The sequence below is a fragment of the Streptopelia decaocto genome (assembly GCF_964273445.1).
Source record: "Streptopelia decaocto genome assembly, chromosome: 9".
Taxonomy (NCBI): Eukaryota; Metazoa; Chordata; class Aves; order Columbiformes; family Columbidae; genus Streptopelia; species Streptopelia decaocto.
The window spans coordinates 5034585-5046344 of record NC_138664.1 but is presented as its reverse complement, the minus strand read 5'-3'; positions in this window follow the sequence as shown (position 1 = coordinate 5046344).

Genomic DNA, 11760 nt, shown 5'->3' with positions numbered 1-11760 from the left:
GTCACTGAGGAGCAGGACAGAAACTGGGGTTTTGGAAAAGTCAGAGCTATGCTTAGCCAAAAACAGGCCAGGAGCATGGCCAGCACATTGTCAAAAACAAGCATCCCTCCTACAGGCAGCACAGGACACAGAACTAGCAGTGGCAATGTGAGGCCAAGCATCCACATATTTGTTTCTTACTCCAGAAGTTTATTAAGTTAGTAGCTTGCCCTGTATCCTTCAAGAGATGGGGCAAACAGTGATGCAGGCTCTCTGGTCAGTCTTTCACCGGTCAGTATTTTCAGGTCCACAGTCTTGTGGCAGACTGGCAGCACCTAGACGTGAGCTGCAGGGTTTGATTGCTCTGTCAGGGGCTGACAGCATAACAGCATTTTGCATGGGGCACCTTTGCTGCTCTTCAAGCAGTCAGGGGTCTGCTGGAACTTGATGGGCTTTAGGGGAGGTGACACAAAACACCCATTTTCAAGCATAGCAAATACATGCATTTTCAAGCATAAAAACCATGAGAAAGCCACAGTCTTTTGACAACTGATTGTGCTTCCAGGATGACTGCCTAATCCACAAAGAATCTGACAAATCTGCCAGCAAGCAGCCCGATCTGTGTGCATGGGTGAGTGGTATTTTTTCCAGATCTCCCTCTCATGATTCCCTCAAAGATTCCACAAAGCATCAATGCAGGGTGCCAGGGATTCAGCACAGACAGAGCTATGTAGACACTCAGTTTCTCATAGCAAGTTGTTTTGCATTGGACTGAGTTTTGATGAGAGGTCTCAGCTCATCCCCTGAAAATAAAGTCGGCCAGTCTTTTGTGGAGGTAGGAAAGGGGAGAAGCATTCCACTTGTTCCAGTCTCAGATGCCTGGTTGGAGAAGGACAGCTATTTGAATTAAACCTTCCTATTTGTTACATTTGTGAAGGGCTTTGAGGGCCATAGGAAAGCCTTTTGTGCTGTCATTTTCCATCTGCCACCGTCTACAGCTTCACAGCTCATCTGATTGTTACAGATATTGCTACTGGGTTGTGTGAGCACTTGCCATCTGCTTCAGTGCAAAGTCAAGTGGGTTTGCTCAAACCACCTTCAATGCCTGTTTAAGCTGAGCCACCTGATTCAGCACTGAGGTGAACAAGGAACAATCCTTGATTCTTCTGTTCTTGCTGTGGTAGCAGAGACAACTTAATTATTTTGTTTCTATGGTACTTTAAGAAACAATGGACCTTCTGCTGTAACTGGGCCCAGGGTATTACTCAGGGCAGCAATTCCTATTCCTGTATTGCTTCCCATGCTGCAAAGAGCCAGCACAATTAATGTGTGACCCATCAAACAGCACTAGCTCTAATTCTTGCTATTTTTGCAAATGTAAAGGGATTGTGGATCTGTTCCCTAAATCCTTCCCCATCTGCTTTCCATCCAGAAGAGGAGCAGGGCTTGCCTAGCATCAGAAGAAGAGGCAGTACAGGATCTGCTAAACAGTTAGAAGTACTCTGCAGCCACCAGTTTGTGTGCATTCATCTCAAGATGTGCTTGTTTGTTTGCAGCTTGAATTTGCTCTAAAACCCTAATCATGTGCTTGGCCAAGATAACCAGGAGCTGGCAGGCTCCACTGAGAAAGGAAAACAAGCAGCATCTGCAGGAGGCTGATGAAGAGCCTTTGTTTTTACTCATGACTTCAGCAGGGGACCATTTGTTTCCTGCTTCTTTGAAGGGATACAGAAAAATTGGTATACTCAGTGTGTTGACACGTGTGGTGGTGATGGAGCTGTGTGCTGAGCTCCACAGCATGTTCTAGAGAGGACCAGGGACACCTGCTTGCTTGTTCCAAAGACAATGCCAGCTATTATTCCACTCCTGGTCACTCTGAGCCCATGGCAGCTGAAGGTCTGAGCCAATATGAGCTATTCTGCTGCTGGAAACCATAGAAATGCCTTTAAGAGGTATCATAAATATCACCATCAAAAGATGAAACTGTTAGAGTTTTGGCTGGGCCAACTCCTAGCTCAGTGCCAAGTTCAGTGAACTCAGAGGTGCTGCCTGGTTATAACAGGAGCAATTTGGCTCTGTATTAAAAATAAAATGAAATAAATAATAAGAAGAAAATTGTTTGGTGGATTGAGGACTGTGAGGGAAGAAGAGGAGCTCAGATCCACAGAGAGGCGCTGGAGCAGTGTTTTTCCAGCGGAGTCAGTTTCTGCCCAGCCCTGCCGAGATGCTCTCTGTGGGAGATGAGGCTGTTCTTTAATCTCACTAAATTATCTGCTGTTCTCTGCAAGACGCCAAATGTCATCTTACTTCTTTGCATACTTGCTTGTGCTGTGGAAGGAGAGGAAATCAGAGGCTGATCTGATAAGATTCCCCCACTCCCGAGGGCCAGCAAAGGTTCGGGCTGTTTGGGTAAGCCACGTCTGCGCTGTTGAAAGAACTGTAGTCCTCAGAAGAGCTGGAGCATTGTGTGCTCCAGGAGCTGCACTCCCTGTACCCATACTGCCAGCTTTCATGCAACAACCCACACATCCAATGGTGCCTCACCACGTACAACCTGAAGCCATCCTAAGGAGGAATCTGCAAAGACATCTGTGTCCTATCTGGGGCAAATAATGTCCCTGCAAGACACTGTGGGGCATGCAGAGGTGCCTGCAGCAGGGCAGTTCCACCAAGTGCTTTCTGGAAGCTGTGGAAGAAGGGAAACACTCGGGTGTAGGGGCTGCAGAAACTCAAGCATCCTCCCCTGCTTTACAAATTTGTATCTAGACATAGGTGAACCGCTCCTAATTGCTCAAATTGCTCTTGTTGTCCAAACTGGTGTCGCCTCATTACCTCTTATGCCAGTTCCCTGTACCAGGGAACGGTTTCTCGCCTTACTTTGAACCCAGGCTATTGCTGTCGAGTTGCGCTGTTCAGCCAAGCTATGCAGATTAACTCTTTTAATCTTCCCTAATGCATTGTGCCAGACATCTCAGTCTGGTTTAATTTGAGGTTTCTGCAAACCCCTTCCAGTTTGTCTCTTTTTCTGTTCCAGTTTGCAGTTGTCCAGTATTTCTGGCACTGCTCTGCCTAGGATCTGGTATTATATAATACTGATATATGGTCGTTCACAGTGACTGGTTCAGCTGGCCCTCATACCTGGTTCTGTGAGAGCAGGACCATTGGCTGGGATGAGAAAAGAGCTGTGTTTTTGAGACCAAAATAAAGGGGAAAGTTGGCTGAGGGTGCTAGAAAGAGATTTGCATGATGACTAGGGTGATGCTGTGTTTCAGCTATTCACAGGCACTTTGTGCAGCTGAAGACAGACAGGGCTCATGCTGTGAAGAACTTACACCCTGTGTAAGCCAAGTGCTGGGGTTGGGGAAGGCTGGTTGTGCACTAGAGGAGGATTTGTCATCATAAGGGCCAGGTCTTCCCGTGTCACACCTCTGTGCCGTGCCATGCTCTGGCTTAGTCCCAGGAAAGTCTGTGCTTAAAGAGGATGGAAAGGTGAGTGACTCATGTCACTGCAGGGCTGCAGATGAGGCGGGAGGGAAAACGTACAGGATCTGAATGGCAAATTGGCCCAGGCTGCTGAGTGTGAAACACTTTGACTGCTTTGAGCTCGTCAGGCTGAACACCTTGTTCTGTTAGAAACTTCGAGTCAGACCACTTGAGCAAATGGCAGTTCTGCTGGATCATTGTCTGTGGGAGAGGGAAGAGGTGCGTGTTGTGAGTGGGTGTGCATGGGAGGTGGAGAGCTGTGGGGAAAAAACAAGTCCTGCACTGAGCTATGAGGAAGAAATGCTAATTAGGCAAGGAAGAGGAACCTGCCAGGTTGCAATCCTGACCTAACAATCAATTATAGGATAATATAGTGCAGTAATGCAGGGTAAACACTTGGAGGATGCTTCTGAATTAATTCCTTTTTGAAACACAGTGATAATTTAAAAATATCGGGTATCCTAATTTTAAACTGCCAGTCATACATGCCAGCACAGCCTGTGGTAAATTGTCCCAGTTGTTAAAATACCTGTGTTGTTTGAATTTACACCCTGTTGCTAATCTGAATAGGCCACATTCCATTATCCAGTCACTGGACCTTGCTGGATCTTTGGGAGATGGAAGAGCTCACCAGCAAAAGGTTTGCGTGGAAGGACTTACAAGCCATGTATGTGTACAAAGCAGATGTAGGGAAACTAAACAGTTCTCAGTGTCCATGGTGGAGCAAAGCAGTGCGTTCAGGTTAGGTGTGAGGGGAAATTTGTGCTGGCCATGGAGGCAGCGTTAGGGTAGATTTTCTGGAGAGTCATGTAGTGTTCATTGATGGAAACCTCCTCAAACATCTGCCAGGAATGACATCATATAGACCTTGCCCTGACCAGGGAGATTCACTCCTGTTGGGGAAACTCTTGAGTTCTTTCTAAGCCCAGTTTCCTGTGATTCTCAGTTTCTAAAAGTGAAATGCTCTGCATTCCTGAAGCCTTCCCCATACATTCTGCACTCAGGTCCTTTCTTTCCATGAAGGCTACAACATACTTCTAGTGTGGCAGAGAAAAATGAGAAAATTGTATCACCCAATTCTTGGGGCAATGCAGAGAGGCAGCATGAGAGGGGAGACCGACCAGGAAAAAGATTTGTAATTGCCCAAATGGGAATTGAATATTCAGTTCCATTACTGGTAGCTTTTGCTCTTTATGGATTCCCCCCATGACAGAGTCCTGGGGGAGACCGGGGGGTGACGGCGGATGAGACAAGACTGAACATCTCCCAGGTTGTGCTTCCCTCTCTTTCAACGGCCCTTCACAGCAGTGGATACTACAGTTTTGTCATCTCTTTTCTCCTGGCGCTGTCTCTGTGGATGCTCTATTTTAGCAATTCATTTTCTTAAAAATATTTCTGCCAAAATCATTACCAGAAGGTCCCTTGGCACTGGTAAATGTTTGCAAAGGCTGAATTATGTTGATCAGCATTGTGGACAAGCACCCTTCCTGCAGATTAAATCCAAGCAGGTGCTGCTGAGAAGAGTAACAAGGGGTAAAGCAAGTATGAGTGATAAAAGGAGGAAGCCCTGAGTTATTTTGCTTTGCTATGATCACTTTAATCAGTGGTTTTCAGGAACAAGTTGTATTTTTTTTCAGTGCACATTACCAGTGTTGTAAATCATCATTCCTCAGGGATCAGAAAGGCTGAGGTTATTTACTTGTTGGCACTAGAGCGAACAGATAAAGATAGAGACTTACACATTTCCTTTACAAAATGAATCTTAATCAAAAGCTTCCCTCTATACATTCTCTACCTCTTGAGGGAAAGCCTGACATCCAGATCTGGATTTTACACTTGTGTCTCTCTCTGACCACACTGATCCTAATCTTCCAGACTGGGGAAGAATATACAGAGCCTAACTATCATTTAGGCTACCTCTTCTGCTTCTGTACTTCCATTTAAGTCAGTCTTAAAAACAGTGTCTCTCACTGAACACATTAGGGCAGCCTCATTATATCATAATTATTTTGCTGAAAAACATGCGTCTTGTTGCCACGTTCCAGAGCTTCCAGAGGAAAGACAGTTTGCAGTTTGATTATCGTTGTGGTGATAGTTGTTTTCCCATTTAATTTTGACTTGCTTTTATTCTTTGGGAACAGAGCAACTCTCCCCCTTTTCAAGATGCCATCCTGCAGCTAGGAAATATTTAGCAAGGCACTGGGGCAACAGAACAGACACGTAAAAGGCACATAATAAAATATAATGAATTGTTGGTGAAAATGTCAACCAATTAATGCTTTCAGCTGTTGCAGTGCAAAAAAGACATATTCCCTCCCCAAAAGGTAGATCAAGCACTGTTATGAATTCCTAAAGCCTCTTTAGAGAATTTAAGTGTATCTTCCAGCTCTAAGTTGTAGACCCACATAGCATTTCAGCAATAATATTTTCCCAAGGATGAACTGTTCCTGAACAGAATGGCCACTGAAGTGCATTTGATTTTGTGAGGGATTTCAAGTTAGCAGGATCTAATAGTTCTATAAGGCATGTATCATCTGTCGGAAACCTAAGCGCTTCCCCAAGAAGATTGAAAACAATCCTGTGAAGGTGTTTACAGATCTTGAGTACAAACCCAGCATTTTTCCACCTGTCTTTATTATCAAATTAGAGGCACAAGGTGAAGAAGGAAGAAGAATCTTGAACATTAAGTTCTAGGTAAACCGTGAGCTGAGCCCCGTGTTTGCTGCAACCCCTTGGGCCAAGGCAAGGGTCTGGAGTCAGAAAAGCTGAGCAGGGCTGAAACTGTGGACACATCTGCAGTTGTTGTGCCTGCAGGAGCTCTGTGCTGGTGACAAATGGCTGACGTGAGTGAGACTGCGTCTGATGCAGGCAGTGCCCAGGCAGGGGCAGGAGCCTGGAAATTGCCTCCTACCAACAGCACGTTGCTGAGAGAGGAAGGGAATTTTGAACTAAATCTGCTGGAGACTCAGGGGCCTTCTGGGAAGGATGCTGATGAGGGCAGAGAGCTCCAGGTTATTCTCTTTTTCAGGAGCAAATGCCTTTTATGCGATCATTTTAGGCCCCCTCTTGGCTTCAGTGCCCTCCCCATGACAGTGAGGCTGATTATTTGTGCTAATGTCCTCATCTCTGGTGAACAATATTGCTGCTATATTTAATATGAGAGAGGGTTATTGCAATATTATCTAGGATGAGCCATAACCATTACAGGTTGCTCTGTATCTCAAAGCTAGTTTTAATTAAAACTGCCAATAACTTTTGAGTTCTTTGACTGCTGGAGTTGAAGCAAAGGAACAAGATGCTCAGGTCGTTTCGTTTTATTGTAGAACTGATTATTAGAAGGGTGTAATCGGGTTGTCTGGCAGCTGAGCCCTGCAGTTTCCATGCTGTGAGAGCCCATCAGAGCCTGGCTAGGCTCGCCTTCCCAACACATGTGTATCTGGGAGCAGGTTACCACTTCCACAGGCCCATCCACGGAAACAGATGTTATCCTCTCCCACTCCACTCATCTTGATTTTTATTATGAGCCAAAACTGTGGGAATTCATCTTGCCTGGGATGCTATTTGATCAAACACCCTGGTAACCTGAAATAAAGAACTGGGTCCTCAGCGACTGTTTGGTCTGCAGTAAATACAGAAAGTTTTCCTGCTCCCTCCTGAGCTTCAGCAAATCTAGACATCATATCTGCGTGTGACAGAATACAAGGTCATGCCTCCCTTTACCTGCAGAAAGTAGAAAAGAGCCTCACAAGTGCGATAATAAAAGACTGAAATGAACGTGCAATTGGAGATCAGAGAAGTCTTCTTGCAGGAAAGTGCTAATTAGTCCAATCAGAGATTTGTGTGTCTCTCTTTCCCTGTGCACATCAGAGTTCAAGCTTTTGACAGTCACAGTAAACTTGGAAAATCCATTTCTATCCAACACTTGATGGCTTGTATAAGCTACATAATTTATCTTCTTTATATAGACCTTTGCCTATGACCTACAGGTGATCAATACCCGAAGGCAGCAGAGGTGAGCTCGGGGCCGTAGCTGACACTGAAGGTGGTTTGCAGTCAGATATACTCGTTGGTTTGAAGGAATTCGCCCTTTTACCACATCCCTCTTCCACCCTCTCGCCCTGTGAGACTCTGGATGTGTTTGAGAAGTTACCCAGGGCAGATTTCTAGAAGTAGAAAGTAGGAGAGGGGAAAAGAACTGGGATTTCACGAGCATTAAGGCGGCTTTGTGAGGAGGGTACCACTCCAACCCCAGATTCAAAGGGGCATAACAATGAATTAAATGACCTCTTCCTCCCAGTTCCTCTGCCTGCGCTTCGTCTCCTGAATTTTCTTTCATATTGTCAGTCAATTGGCAATTTCCCCACCTCAGGTACTGATAGGTTTTGACTATTGACTAACACATCCCATGTGCTAGTACACTTAGTGCTGTAATTGCTATCTCCAGGAGAAAAATCATCCCAGATTTACCCTTATAGGAGATTTACACTCAGATTTACATCCTGTCCCTTTCCTTGGAGCATAGAGACAATCTTGCACAATTACATGGTTTGAATAATCTGGAATAGCACCAAATCACCCATCCCCTTGCTGCAATGATATGATTAGAGGCCTTTGTAAGAAACCTTGTGTACTTTCGCTTTATTTTGCTATCTAATCAGTTCACATTGAATCAGAATTAGCAGTGTAATATGAGGAAAAATACAGCCTATTTGTTTGGGAAAATAAAGGCAGGCAACAACGGTATGTGTAAGTGATATTCCTTCTTAGCTATGCCGTGAAACCGTTTTTTCTCAGCCTGAAACTTCAGTCTCGATTTCCTTAATAGCCAGCTCTTTCATTTTGTTCTCCTTGTTCAGCCTTAAAAGTTATTTACAAGGTACTTCTAAAAGTGGGTGATTTAGGCTGCTCTAATGCTTGGTTTGTTTTTGTCTCATCAAATTGCCTGCTGACCTGCAAGCAGTGGGCAAATCAGACTGAAATTAAAAAGGTGGTGGAATATGCCCCAGTCTCTGCTCAATCAATACCAGCCTAAATTACTGCAAACCTAGAGCCATGGTGCATGTAATACATCATTTTGTAACCCCATAAATTGCTTTTAGCCAGTCTCTTCTGATTTCTTTTTAATGGGCTTTCAGCTAAGATCAAGTGTAGCATCAGTTTCACATCAGCTGCGTTCCCTACCTGGGGACCATCTCACAATGGTGATGGGATGAGCTCAGCCAAATTGTTGTAACTCCTCAATGTTGGTCATTTGGAAGTTGCTCTGAGATGTCTCCCCCTTGCAATTCGCTTTCAAACAGGCGGGACTTTTCCGACATGGACTGTGGAGTCCTGCCTAGGTCTAGGCTGTTATTTATCTCACCCTTGTTTTAAAGAAGGGAGAGAGGATATAGGAATTTGGGATTTAAACCCTGGGTTATGTAACTCCAAGGCACTAATTCTTCCTATGGTTTCATTTGGCCAAATGGAGTGGTTTCAAACCCCAGTGGGGACCTCCAAAAGCTGTGGTCCTGCACACCTCTTGCCATGGCCTCCAGAGACCACAGCTGGGGAGGTGGTGCCCTGGGCAGCGTGTCCCCTGCTCTTGTTGCAAATGCCTCAAAAAACAGGGTTGTCTGCTCAACAGCAGACAAAAATGAAATCGATTGTGACAGATAAGAGGACAAAGGACTCACTCTGGGACAGAGCTCTGAGGGTCACACTCACCCATGTATCTTCTCCACGACACCCACCCACCCTCCCTAAAACACCCACATGCTCCCATCTGCTTCTGGCATGACCCACTGGGGACTGACTGCTCCTTTCTTCAGCAAATACAGTATATGGAAATCGGAAAGATTTTCTAGAGCTCCACTGAAAAGAAATACATATATATATATATATATGTATTTTTTTTTTTTTTTAGAAAGTAATGAGAACCTTAGAAAGGAAATGTTTAACTTTTTGGAAGAAAAGATCATTTGTCTGTGGGTACTTGCTGAACCGCTGACTGTGCTTGGCACTGACAGCAGCTCCTTTCTCTTGGCTTTTCTGTTCCACTTTTCCCTGGTGATTGTCTTGAAGAGCTATTAGAAAAACTTGGAAGAACTATGGAAGTAGCTGTAATTAAAGTACAGCCTTGGTGTGCGTTGGTGCAATGTGCAAGTGAAGCGATTCCCTGGGCTGGGAGACACATAATGAACTGAACATAAGATGCTTAAAATTTGTTGACTCGAACTGTGCAACTTGTAGCACCCTGAAACGAGAATGTAGGCTGTGTTGCTCAAAACATTTTCAGATGTTCAGAGGTGGCCAGAGATCAGATTTTCCTATGAATCAGAAGTATCAACCACCCCCTCCTTCCACCAAAACACAATCTTATTTCAAAACATCTTAATAAAAAAACTGTGCCTGCTATTGGAGGGCAAAAATGCAGATGTCCTATTTGAAGTTGGCATTTTAAAATGAAAATTTCCTTTTTGGCTTGTTTCCAGTTTTCCCAGGGGGAATGCCAGCATATTCCTGCTGGAACTGCTTTCTTCCTTTCAAATGATTTTCAGTTGGGAAGAAAATAAATTTTTCCCTCGGGACAGTTACAGGGTCAATCTCAAAGGAAACAAAACACTTCTGAGACCCTGGGGAAAAAATACCATGTTTCCCACCTTGTGCCAGTGCCTTTTTACTGTGCAAGCCACTTTTATCCTTTTCATAAAAGAAACATGCAAAGGGCAGCAGGTGTGTTGGAGGAAGACGTGCAAACAGTGGCAGAGCGACCCATGAGTAACTGGCCTTTATTTTTCTAGGACCTTAAAATCAGATGCTACCCCAGGGCAACCCAACGCAAACCAGGGTGGGATTTCCCAGCTCTGGCTGTGAAGGGAGAGAGCAGCGTAACCACTTTGAAGCTGCTTTGAGGTTTGCTGTGCTTCTGCTGCCTTTCATCAGAAGCCGACAGAAGTTTCAAGGTGACACGGAGAGGCCATTCCCGTGGCCTTTTCCTCTTGATGGGCGTCAAGTGGATTAACAGCTGCCCAGAAGTCACTGCAGTGTGTGAGTGATGCGGTCCTGCGTGTGCAGCCAGGATGTTGCTGGCAGCTTTGGAGGAGGGTACCACTTATCGCTGTTGTACTCAATAGGGAGTCTTAAAGCTCCTTAGATCTCTGTAACTGAATAAAACGCACATCCAGCTGCAAACTTAGTTCCTTTTCCTTTCTCTCTGAACATCAGGAGCAGCACGCTATAGGTAGCTAAGCCCCAATGCCTTTTTACATATCTTTATTTGAAATTGCAGTATTTAAAACCTTCTGTTAATAATAATAAAAAGCTCTCTTAATTAGTAGGATTTGTAATAGCGACACGGGCATACAAAGCAAAATTTGACAAGAGAAATTAATTTTGGAGAAACATAACAATGAACTTGTGTGCAGATCGCAGTACTGATAGGCATAATTTACTGCATCTGGTTTCAATTTGCAAGTTTGACCTTTCACCAAAAATGAATTTTAATAGGCAATTGACTTAAATAATTGGTATGTGTTCAAATCAATACTGGAACATGATGGCTAAGTGGTTAAAATAATTAAGGTGTATGAACAGGTTTTTAAAAGATTTTCAGATTCAGATCAGAACACCGGTGTTTATGGAGATGGGTTCCAGGGGTATGTTATCACTGAAGTATTGTATATGGCCATGACTTCAGCAAAATGACTTTTTTACCTTCCAGAATCCTCCCAGCAGGGCAAGTGCCTTTCCCAGCTGCAAAGAAACAGGCTCCAGTGCTCACCCCTTCTGCTCTTGCACAGGGGTTACGGTGATGAGGAGGATGCTGTGCTCTCTGGATTGCTATTGGAGTGAGAATTGGGGTTCACATCCACCCCAGTGTAAGTTAGAGCAGCCTCAGGGATGCTGCAGCAGGGATGCTGCTCTCAGCCCCTGCTGCTGCCCCGAGCTAGGGACACATGGGATTTCGGGGCTCCAAACCTGCAAGTGACACCTGTGAGATCTCAGTGAACTCACGTTTTGCACGTGCAGAGCAAAACTATGTTTTGCAGAGCATCGTTTCTGCAATGGTCCACAATAAGGTCCCTTTTGATTGACTTTCATTCATAATGCAAGGACAAGAGTAGGGGGTGCCTCATTGCACCCCAGCAGCAATTGCTGACAGGTCTGAAGTGTTAGAGACTGCTGAGGAGCTGGTGTCTCGTCTGAAACTAATGCAAAGGACTTTAACCCTGCACATTGAAAACAGGCACAGGGCAAGCCAGCACACTGTGGTTGGAGATGACATTCTGACAGGTCGTGGCTGCCAACCAGCCCCGC